The following is a 13,141-nucleotide window of genomic DNA, read 5'->3' as shown; positions in this document are numbered from 1 at the left end:
GAAAATCTGGAGCTCCGATTTACCTTTTTACTTATTTCGAAACCATGATGTATCCACTATTACCCTTTCACGGCATTACCCTTCCTGGGGTGCCAAAGTTGACTTTCATGAAACTGTTTTCACCCTCTAGCTCTCAATCAGGAACCCTCCTCTACCACTTGATCTGGTTTCAAAACCTATAGCTCCAATTCAACTTTATGCCTATTTGGAAACCATGATGTATTTCCTATTACCCTTTCACAGAATTACCCTTTCTGGGGTGCCAAAGTTGACTTTCATGAAACTGTGTTTGGACCCTCTAGCACTCCATCAGGAACCCTCCTCTATCATTTCAGCTGGTTTGAAAATCTGTAGATCCGATTCACCTTTATGCCTAATTGGAAACCATGATGTATCCACTATTAACCTTTCACAGAACTACCCTTCCTGTGGTGCCAAAGTTGACTTTCATGAAACTGTGTTTGGACCCTCTAGCACTCCATCAGGACCCCCCCTCTATCATTTCAGCTGGTTTGAAAATCTGTAGCTCCGATTCACCTTTATCCGTATTTCCAAACCATGATGTATCCACTATTACCCTTTTACGGCATTACCCTTCCTGGGGTGCCAAAGTTGATTTTCATGAAACTGTTTTCACCCTCTAGCACTCCATCAGGAACCCTCCTCTACCACTTGAGCTGGTTTGAAAATCTGTAGCTCCGATTCACCTTTATGCCTATTTGGAAACAATGATGTATCTACTATTACCCTTTCACAGAATTACCCTTCCTGGGGTGCCAAAGTTGACTTTCATGAAACTGTGTTTGGACCCTCTAGCACTCCATCAGGAACCCCCCTCCATCATTTCAGCTGGTTTGAAAATCTGTAGCTCCGATTCACCTTTATGCCTAATTGGAAACCATGATGTATCCACTATTACCCTTTCACAGATTTACCCTTCCTGGGGTGCCAAAGTTGACTTTCATGAAACTGTGTTTTGACCCTCTAGTACTCCATCAGGAACACTCCTCTATCATTATAGCTGGTTTGAAAATCTGTAGCTCCGATTTACCTTTTTACTAATTTCGAAACCATGATGTATCCACTATTACCCTTTCACGCCATTACCCTTCCTGGGGTGCCAAAGTTGACTTTCATGAAACTGTTTTCACCCTCTAGCTCTCAATCAGGAACCCTCCTCTACCACTTGAGCTGGTTTCAAAACCTATAGCTCCAATTCAACTTTATGCCTATTTGGAAACCATGATGTATTTACTATTACCCTTTCACACAATTACCCTTCCTGGGGTGCCAAAGTTGACTTTCATGAAACTGTGTTTGGACCCTCTAGCACTCCATCAGGAACCCCCCTCTATCATTTCAGCTGGTTTGAAAATCTGTAGCTCCGATTTACCTTTATCCGTATTTCCAAACCATGATGTATCCACTATTACCCTTTTACGGCATTTCCCTTCCTGGGGTGCCAAAGTTGACTTTCATGAAACTGTTTTCACCCTCTAGCACTCCATCAGGAACCCTCCTCTACCACTTGAGCTGGTTTGAAAATCAGTAGCTCCGATTCACCTTTATGCCTATTTGGAAACCATGATGTATCTACTTTTACCCTTTCACAGAATTACCCTTCCTGGGGTGCCAAAGTTGACTTTCATGAAACTGTTTTCACCCTCTAGCACTCCATCAGCAACCCTCCTCTATCATTTGAGCTGGTTTTTAAACCTATAGCTCCGATTCACCTTTATGCCTCTTTCCAAACCATGATGTATCCACTATCACCCTTTCACAGAATTACCCTTCCTGGGGTGCCAAAGTTGACTTTCATGAAACTGTGTTTTGACCCTCTAGCACTCCATCAGGAACCCTCCTCTATCACTTCAGCTGTTTTTAAGAGCCGTAGTTTCGATTCACTTTTTCACCTATTTCTAAACCATGATGTATCCACTATCAACCTTTCACAGAGTTATCCTTCCTGTTGTGCAAAAGTTGACTTTCACGAAACTGTGTTTGGACCCTGTAGCACTCCATCAGGAACACTCCTCTATCATTTCAGCTGTTTTTAAGAGCCGTAGTTTCGATTCACTTTTTTACCTATTTCCAAACCATGATGTATCCACTTTTACCCTTTCACGGGATTACCCTTCCCGGGGTGCCAAAGTTGACTTTCATAAAACTGTGTTTGGACCCTCTAGAACTCCATCAGAAACCCTCCTCTATCATTTCAGCTGGTATGAAAATCTGTAGCTCAGATTCACCTTTTCACCTATTTCCAAACATGATGTAAGCCCTACCACCCTTTCACGGGATTACCAATCCTGGGGTGCCAAAGTTGACTTTCATGAAACTATGTTTTGACCCTCTAGCACTCCATCAGGAACCCTCCTCTATCATTTCAGCTGGTGTTAAGAGTTGTAGCTCCGATTTACCTTTTTACTAATTTCCAAACCATGATGTATCGACTATTACCCTTTTACGGCATTACCCTTCCTGGGGTGCCATAGTTGACTTTCATGAAACTGTGTTTGGACCCTCTAGCACTCCATCAGGAACCCCCCTCCATCATTTCAGCTGGTTTGAAAATCTGTAGCTCCGATTCACCTTTATGCCTAATTGGAAACCATGATGTATCCACTATTACCCTTTCACAGATTTACCCTTCCTGGGGTGCCAAAGTTGACTTTCATGAAACTGTTTTGACCCTCTAGCACTCCATCAGGAACCCTCCTCTATCATTTCAGCGGGTTTTAAGAGCTGTACCTCCGATTCACCTTTTTACCTATTTCCAAACCATGATGTATACCCTATCACCCTTTCAATTGATTACCCTTCCACGGGTTCCAAAGTTGACTTTCACGAAACTGTGTTTGGACCCTGCAGCACTCCATCAGAAACCCTCCTCCATCATTTCAGCTGGTTTGAAAATCTGTAGCTCCGATTTACCTTTTTACCAATTTCCAAACCATGATGTATCCACTATTACCAATTCACGGCATTTCCCTTCCTGGGGTGCCAAAGTTGACTTTCAGGAAACTCTCTTCACCCTCTAGCACTCCATAAGGAACCCTCCTCTATCATTTCAGCTGGTTTGAAAATCTGTAGCTCCGATTTACCTTTTTACCAATTTCCAAACCATGATGTATCCCGCATTATCCTTTCACAGAATTACCCTTTCTGGGGTGCCAAAGTTGACTTTCACGAAACTCTGTTTGGACCCTCTAGAACTCCATCAGAAAAACTCCTCTATCATTTCAGCTGGTATGAAAATCTGTAGCTCCGATTTACCTTTTTACCAATTTCCAAACCATGATGTATCCCGCATTATCCTTTCACAGAATTACCCTTTCTGGGGTGCCAAAGTTGACTTTCACGAAACTCTGTTTGGACCCTCTAGAACTCCATCAGAAAAACTCCTCTATCATTTCAGCTGGTATGAAAATCTGTAGCTCAGATTCACCTTTTCACCTATTTCCAAACCATAATGTATCCAGTATTACACTTTTTTGGGATTACCCTTCCTGGGGTGCCAAAGTTGAATTTCACGAAAGTGTGTTTGGACCCTCTAGCACTCCATCAGGAACCCCCCTCCATTTTTTCAGCTGGTTTGAAAATCTGTAGCTCCGATTCACCTTTATGCCTAATTGGAAACCATGATGTATCCACTATTACCCAATTACGGCATTACCCTTCCTGGGTTGCCAAAGTTGACTTTCACGAAACTGTGCTTGGACCCTCTAGCACTCCATCAGGAACCCTCCTCTATCATTTCAGCTGGTTCGAAAACCTATAGCTCCGATTCACCTTTTTACCTATTTCCAAACCATGATGTATCCCCTATTGCCATGTCAATTGATTACCCTTCCTGGGGTGCCAAAGTTGACTTTCACGAAACTGTGTTTGGATCCTCTAGCACTCCATCAGGAACCCTCCTCTATAATTTCAGCTGGTTCGAAAACCTATAGCTCCGATTCACCTTTTTACCTATTTCCAAACCATGATGTATCCACTATTACACTTTCACGGGATTACCCTTCCTGGGGTGCCAAAGTTGACTTTCACGAAACTGTGTTTGGACCCTCTACCATTCCATCAGGTACCCTCCTCTATCATTTCTGCTGGTTTTAAGAGCTGTAGCCCAGATTCACTTTTTTGCCTATTTCCAAACCATGATGTATCCACTATTACCCTTTCACAGAATTACCCTTCCTGGGGTGCCAAAGTTGACTTTCACGAAACTGTGTTTGGACCCTCTACCATTCCATCAGGTACCCTCCTCTATCATTTCTGCTGGTTTTAAGAGCTGTAGCCCAGATTCACTTTTTTGCCTATTTCCAAACCATGATGTATCCACTATTAACCTTTCACAGAACTACCCTTCCTGTGGTGCCAAAGTTGACTTTCATGAAACTGTGTTTGGACCCTCTAGCACTCCATCAGGACCCCCCCTCTATCATTTCAGCTGGTTTGAAAATCTGTAGCTCCGATTCACCTTCATCCGTATTTCCAAACCATGATGTATCCACTATTACCCTTTTACGGCATTACCCTTCCTGGGGTGCCAAAGTTGATTTTCATGAAACTGTTTTCACCCTCTAGCACTCCATCAGGAACCCTCCTCTACCACTTGAGCTGGTTTGAAAATCTGTAGCTCCGATTCACCTTTATGCCTATTTGGAAACAATGATGTATCTACTATTACCCTTTCACAGAATTACCCTTCCTGGGGTGCCAAAGTTGACTTTCATGAAACTGTGTTTTGACCCTCTAGCACTCCATCAGGAACCCCCCTCCATCATTTCACCTGGTTTGAAAATCTGTAGCTCCGATTCACCTTTATGCCTAATTGGAAACCATGATGTATCCACTATTACCCTTTCACAGATTTACCCTTCCTGGGGTGCCAAAGTTGACTTTCATGAAACTGTTTTGACCCTCAAGCACTCCATCAGGAACCCTCCTCTATCATTTCAGCGGGTTTTAAGAGCTGTACCTCCGATTCACCTTTTTACCTATTTCCAAACCATGATGTATCCCCTCTCACCCTTTCAATTGATTACCCTTCCTCGGGTGCCAAAGTTGAATTTTCACGAAACTGTGTTTGGACCCTGTAGCAATCCATCAGGAACCCTCCTCTATCATTTCAGCGGGTTTTAAGAGCTGTAGCTCCGATTCACCTTTTTACCTATTTCCAAACTATGATGTATCCCCTATTACCCTTTTACGGCATTACCCTTCCTCGGGTGCCAAATGATGTTTCTACTATTACCCTTTTCTCAGAGTTACCCTTCCTGGGGTGCCAAAGTTGACTTTCATGAAACTGTGTTTGGACCCTCTAGCACTCCATCAGGAACCCCCCTCCATCATTTCAGCTGGTTTGAAAATCTGTAGCTCCGATTCACCTTTATGCCTAATTGGAAACCATGATGTATCCACTATTACCCTTTCACAGATTTACCCTTCCTGGGGTGCCAAAGTTGACTTTCATGAAACTGTGTTTTGACCCTCTAGTACTCCATCAGGAACACTCCTCTATCATTATAGCTGGTTTGAAAATCTGTAGCTCCGATTTACCTTTTTACTAATTTCGAAACCATGATGTATCCACTATTACCCTTTCACGCCATTACCCTTCCTGGGGTGCCAAAGTTGACTTTCATGAAACTGTTTTCACCCTCTAGCTCTCAATCAGGAACCCTCCTCTACCACTTGAGCTGGTTTCAAAACCTATAGCTCCAATTCAACTTTATGCCTATTTGGAAACCATGATGTATTTACTATTACCCTTTCACACAATTACCCTTCCTGGGGTGCCAAAGTTGACTTTCATGAAACTGTGTTTGGACCCTCTAGCACTCCATCAGGAACCCCCCTCTATCATTTCAGTTGGTTTGAAAATCTGTAGCTCCGATTTACCTTTATCCGTATTTCCAAACCATGATGTATCCACTATTACCCTTTTACGGCATTTCCCTTCCTGGGGTGCCAAAGTTGACTTTCATGAAACTGTTTTCACCCTCTAGCACTCCATCAGGAACCCTCCTCTACCACTTGAGCTGGTTTGAAAATCAGTAGCTCCGATTCACCTTTATGCCTATTTGGAAACCATGATGTATCTACTTTTACCCTTTCACAGAATTACCCTTCCTGGGGTGCCAAAGTTGACTTTCATGAAACTGTGTTTTGACCCTCTAGCACTCCATCAGGAACCCTCCTCTATCACTTCAGCTGTTTTTAAGAACCGTAGTTTCGATTCACTTTTTCACCTATTTCTAAACCATGATGTATCCACTATCAACCTTTCACAGAGTTATCCTTCCTGTTGTGCAAAAGTTGACTTTCACGAAACTGTGTTTGGACCCTGTAGCACTCCATCAGGAACACTCCTCTATCATTTCAGCTGTTTTTAAGAGCCGTAGTTTCGATTCACTTTTTTACCTATTTCCAAACCATGATGTATCCACTATTACCCTTTCACGGGATTACCCTTCCCGGGGTGCCAAAGTTGACTTTCATAAAACTGTGTTTGGACCCTCTAGAACTCCATCAGAAACCCTCCTCTATCATTTCAGCTGGTATGAAAATCTGTAGCTCAGATTCACCTTTTCACCTATTTCCAAACATGATGTAAGCCCTACCACCCTTTCACGGGATTACCAATCCTGGGGTGCCAAAGTTGACTTTCATGAAACTATGTTTTGACCCTCTAGCACTCCATCAGGAACCCTCCTCTATCATTTCAGCTGGTGTTAAGAGTTGTAGCTCCGATTTACCTTTTTACTAATTTCCAAACCATGATGTATCGACTATTACCCTTTTACGGCATTACCCTTCCTGGGGTGCCATAGTTGACTTTCATGAAACTGTGTTTGGACCCTCTAGCACTCCATCAGGAACCCCCCTCCATCATTTCAGCTGGTTTGAAAATCTGTAGCTCCGATTCACCTTTATGCCTAATTGGAAACCATGATGTATCCACTATTACCCTTTCACAGATTTACCCTTCCTGGGGTGCCAAAGTTGAGTTTCATGAAACTGTTTTGACCCTCTAGCACTCCATCAGGAACCCTCCTCTATCATTTCAGCGGGTTTTAAGAGCTGTACCTCCGATTCACCTTTTTACCTATTTCCAAACCATGATGTATACCCTATCACCCTTTCAATTGATTACCCTTCCACGGGTTCCAAAGTTGACTTTCACGAAACTGTGTTTGGACCCTGCAGCACTCCATCAGAAACCCTCCTCCATCATTTCAGCTGGTTTGAAAATCTGTAGCTCCGATTTACCTTTTTACCAATTTCCAAACCATGATGTATCCACTATTACCAATTCACGGCATTTCCCTTCCTGGGGTGCCAAAGTTGACTTTCAGGAAACTGTCTTCACCCTCTAGCACTCCATAAGGAACCCTCCTCTATCATTTCAGCTGGTTTGAAAATCTGCAGCTCCGATTCACCTTTATGCCTATTTCCAAACCATGATGTATCCCGTATTATCCTTTCACAGAATTACCCTTTCTGGGGTGCCAAAGTTGACTTTCACGAAACTCTGTTTGGACCCTCTAGAACTCCATCAGAAAAACTCCTCTATCATTTCAGCTGGTATGAAAATCTGTAGCTCAGATTCACCTTTTCACCTATTTCCAAACCATAATGTATCCAGTATTACACTTTTTTGGGATTACCCTTCCTGGGGTGCCAAAGTTGAATTTCACGAAAGTGTGTTTGGACCCTCTAGCACTCCATCAGGAACCCCCCTCCATTTTTTCAGCTGGTTTGAAAATCTGTAGCTCCGATTCACCTTTATGCCTAATTGGAAACCATGATGTATCCACTATTACCCAATTACGGCATTACCCTTCCTGGGTTGCCAAAGTTGACTTTCACGAAACTGTGCTTGGACCCTCTAGCACTCCATCAGGAACCCTCCTCTATCATTTCAGCTGGTTCGAAAACCTATAGCTCCGATTCACCTTTTTACCTATTTCCAAACCATGATGTATCCCCTATTGCCATGTCAATTGATTACCCTTCCTGGGGTGCCAAAGTTGACTTTCACGAAACTGTGTTTGGATCCTCTAGCACTCCATCAGGAACCCTCCTCTATAATTTCAGCTGGTTCGAAAACCTATAGCTCCGATTCACCTTTTTACCTATTTCCAAACCATGATGTATCCACTATTACACTTTCACGGGATTACCCTTCCTGGGGTGCCAAAGTTGACTTTCACGAAACTGTGTTTGGACCCTCTACCATTCCATCAGGTACCCTCCTCTATCATTTCTGCTGGTTTTAAGAGCTGTAGCCCAGATTCACTTTTTTGCCTATTTCCAAACCATGATGTATCCCCTTTTACCCTTTCATGAAATTACCCTTCCTGGGGTGCCAAAATTGACTTTCATGAAACTGTGTTTTGACTTTTTAGCACTCCATCAGGAACCCTCCTCTATCATTTCAGCTGATTTTGAAACCTATAGCTCCGATTCACCTTTGTACCTATTTCCAAACCATGATGTATCCCCTATTACCCTTTCAATTGATTACCCTTCCTGAGGTGCCAAAGTTGACTTTCACGAAACTGTGTTTGGACCCTCTAGCACTCCATCAGGAACCCTCCTCCATTATTTCAGCTGGTTTGAAAATCTGTAGCTCCGATTTACCTTTTTACCAATTTCCAATCCATGATGTATCCACTATTACCCTTTTACGGTATTTCCCTTCCTGGGGTGCCAAAGTTGACTTTCATGAAACTGTCTTCACCCTCTAGCACTCAATCAGGAACCCTCCTCTATCATTTCAGCTGATTTGAAAATCTGTAGCTCCGATTCACCTTTTTACCTATTTCCAAACCATGATGTATCCCCTATTACCCTTTCACAGAATTACCCTTCCTGGGGTGCCAAAGTTGACTTTCACGAAACTGTGTTTGGACCCTCTAGCATTCCATCAGGAACCCTCCTCCATTATTTCAGCTGGTTTGAAAATCTGTAGCTCCGATTCACCTTTTTACCTATTTCCAAACCATGATGTATCCACTTTTACCCTTTCACGGGATTACCCTTTCTAGGGTGCTAAAGTTGACTTTCACGAATCTGTGTTTGGACCCTCTAGCACTCCATCAGGAACCCTCCTCTATCATTCCAGCTGGTTTGAAAATCTGTAGCTCCGATTCACCTTTTTACCTATTTCCAAACCATGATGTATCCACTATTACCCATTCACGGGATTACCCTTTCTGGGGTGCCAACATACACCTGTCTACAGAGTGCAGTACACCCTGAAAGTTGACGTAAGCACAATGCAATACGTTTATTATTGATAAGACTGTTGCTAATTAATGTGAAACTATGTTTACGACACAATTTGGAATGTTGGTATTTACCGAACGGAAGCTAAGGATATACAGATATTTAGGCACGCGTGTGCCTATCTATTATCAAACTCAACTTTCAAATATGGGCTGGTTTTCCACAATGGCCTCATTTAGAACGCAACGTTATAGAGGAGACGTGGCGTCCTTGCATTGCTCTCGACATCACCTCACCATGCGAAAGTAATATTTTCCCCTAGGTCGTCGTATGAAAAATATGAACCCCGATATTTTCGACCTCGTAGTTAATATGGCTCATGGGCCAATCTGGTAGAAATATTAATATTAATTATTCTGTTGGAGTAGATCATCCGGGTATCCTTGGTGCTGTAAGTTGGAGACCCACATGCTTTTAGCATTGTCCTTGTGATACTCCGTGGTGGGTGGGTGGCTCGGATGATGAACCATATTACACTAACCATGGCTTACACCTATGAAATTCCGCCCAAAAGACAAAAATGTCCACTTGAAATTGACCCTACTGATACAGACCTTCTGCATCGATTGAGTATTGGCCTCTTTTCCTTGTGATCGAGACTCCTGACAAGACACCGTAAAAGGTGAACCCTTTTGCTGTATCCAAGGGTATTGAAGTAGTACAGGAGGAGGCAGCTGAAAAATCTGATGTCGTAGTCTCCCCAGTACTGACTTTGTTTGACACTATCTTCAGTTAGTATGATGTCTTTGGCTCATGAAAAGGCCTTTAATACTCAGGTTTTCACAGGCCATTTTATGTGGTGGAGGTCTGTGAGCATTTTCATGACATTTGGTTTGCTGGCCGACAACATCTCAAAGTTAATCATGGATAGTTTTACTAATATCAATCTGATAACTGTCATTGTGACTTTTGTGTATTGCTAAAGGGTGTATATGTTTTGTGACATATATTTGCTTTTGAAAATAATGAAAATGACCGCCATTTTGAATTGTCTTCTCGGCAGTTACATTTACACAAAAATTAACACCGAATGTGTCCATTTACGGCCAATGTTGATAAGTAGTATAGGGAATAGGGGTTCTGGACCACTTTCAAGAAATGTCTCTACAAAGCCTTATTTAGTAAATAAGGCTTTGGTTGGGTCATTAGCTCTTGCTACTATTACCCCTACTACAAAAAAGTTGGCGGTAATTACTGTGCCTTGGTAGGAGGTAACACTGTGCCGTACGGTACGATCAATAATTCTTCTCTTACAAAACCCCTACCCGGCCCATCCCTCAAGTAGTATAAGTTAGGTTCGTCGGCTTTCATATCCACTTTATCTATGTTGTAAGTTTTGACTGACCATATAGGATCGGTGGCTCGCTTACGGCTATCGCCCTCGTGTTCCCCCGGCTGGTATAGATACCTCACTAGGGCCCTATCTGGTATCTGTTTCTCCTTCCCACGCAATGGAGCGGCCGACTCTGCAACTATTGATTTTAGTTTGATAGCGTCTGCCGGTTTCTTACCGGTGAGACGGGTGACTTCATGGTTGATTGCCGACACCACCTTGGGTAACCTCGTGACCCATTCAGTCGATCGTTTTCCAGGGGTGGCCATCTCCCTAGCATACTGATAGCCGAACAAGCGCTCAGCCAAAGTCCTATTAAATCTCTCAACTATGGCTTGGCTGCGATGGGCTCCGGCCGTGCCACGCCTGACCTTTGTATCGTGTTTGGCTAGCAGTTGTGACACGGCACCCATGAACTCCCGTCCGGGGTCAACTTGCAGCTCTGTTGGCCACGTCAGCGGGCTGCGTTTGTATATGCGTTCGAATCCTCTGGCTACCTGGGCCGAATCTTTCGTGGTCAAGGGTTCGGCTTCCTTGTAACGACTGGCTACGTCCACTACGGTTAAGGCATACTTGTACCTCTTGTCGTGGGGTAGGAACAGTAGGTCTGCCTGGTGAACGCTATTAGGTATGTTAATACCGAACCTCCTTCTAGGCACGTAGCGTGGTGCCGGCAAATAGATCTGCCACAGGGCTTGTTTTTCAAGCCACGCTTTGGCTTCCTCCGGGGGTACTCGCGCTAGTTTAGCTAGCTTATCTACTGCGCTAGCTCCTTTCCAGTACCCACGCGGGCTGTAGTAAATAGACTCAAATTTTTTCATGTCCATACGCGTATGTGTTTATTCCATCAATAGCTATCCAACGTTTCGTGTCCATAGGCGATAGGGACGTCTTGTTTATAGTCAGTCCGTATATCTTATGCCCATCACTTCTAAGTGTGTTCATTTTATGCCTAAAGGTACGGGTCTTGAACAGGGCTTCCTTGAATCTAGCGTGTTTGATGTGTTGTTTCACCACATACTTCTTAACCCCCTTAGCCTTCCGGATCTCACTATTGTCGGCTTTCAGTATGGAGTACATCTTAGGTCTCAAACCTATGTACTCGGCTATGGGCGTGCCAGCACACTCGTCCTTCATCTTACCTAGGACCTTTTTATTTACCGTACTGTGTAGGGCATAGGTCTTAGGGTAGTCGCTGGTGTCGTATAAATCGAGATGCTTTTTCATGTCCTCGTACACGTCCTCGGTTCGAATCTCCATCAGCAGGGAATCCGTGTCAGTGTACAGCACTTCACACCTGTCGCCGTACTGTTTCTTGAGCTCGTTGTAGTAAAAGTCGTACATCAGGTGTTTGGATAAATCGAGGATGCTCATCCCCACGTAAACAGGCCGGTTGAATTTTATGTGGCTTTTCTTCATGTGTATGGCAACCAGGTTGTCTGTAAATATTTTATTACGGTTGAAAGCCGGACTGGCTATCAATTTCCTGAGCTTGTCTTCCTCACTAGATCTAACCAGCTTCACGGTCACGCGTTTCCTCAGGTTCTCCATAGTCTTACCAAACACCGAGTTGTTCATGAGCTTGTAGAGATTTTTCTCAAAATCACTGGTGGCTTTTTTTCGTAGGTCTGTGTTCATTCTGATGTAGGGCTCCATCCATGGGCTCTGGTCGAACATGAGCACCCTGTGTATTTTGGTCAGCCTCATACCCAACGACAGGTACAGCTGTAGGTTGCGATAGTGAACGATATACTTGGTCTTATTCATTAAGTTAGGCACGAGTTTTTCAACGTCTGTCACACGCCCACCTAACAAGTTATGTTGGTACTCAGACATCCAGTCTGTATTAACCCTCATACGTTCGGGTGCAAGGGGATAGCTGTTGTGCGATGTGTGTAATTCCTTGGGATACTCTAAGTCAACCTCGAGGATATACCCTTTGTTCGAATCTGGTGCAACCCCCATAACATCAACGTGTGGTACCCATTCGAATCCCCCTGTAGGTAGATACTGACTCATGGCCCAGCCGTACAGGTTGTTTGCGTCGAGGTAGAGAATGTGATTGGTTGGTTTGTTAGGATCGTAACCTTTCACGTATTGATTATTTGCTTTCGCGTATCGTTTGGATGCCATGGAAATCCCACCTCGCAAACCTTTCTCAATGAATAGGTGCATGTCGTAATCTGTGAGCAATTCCAAATTAACTCCGGTCTTTTTAAGCAAGGCGTCCCACGACAGACCTGGGCTGGTGTAATACCATGCGGGGTCGAGTTTATACTGCTTGAAACACGTACGCCTGAATGTTTCAAACACGTCGGCTAACAGCAGTACATCTGTCCTCAAGTACAGGTCGTGATAATCACCCAGGTTCTTACAACCCAGTTTATTCCATACGTTAGTCGCGTGCGAGTAATCATCTCGTGAGACGGACGCCTCATTCAGCTTGCTATAAAAGCAGTCAATAGGGGGTAGTCTGGTCTCGGTGAACTTGGCCCAACTATCCATGTACTC

Source organism: Haliotis asinina, chromosome 16 (genome assembly GCF_037392515.1).
Source record: "Haliotis asinina isolate JCU_RB_2024 chromosome 16, JCU_Hal_asi_v2, whole genome shotgun sequence".
In the NCBI taxonomy this organism is placed as follows: Eukaryota; Metazoa; Mollusca; class Gastropoda; order Lepetellida; family Haliotidae; genus Haliotis; species Haliotis asinina.
The sequence above is the reverse complement of the archived record's forward strand: the minus strand, read 5'-3'. Positions refer to the sequence as shown.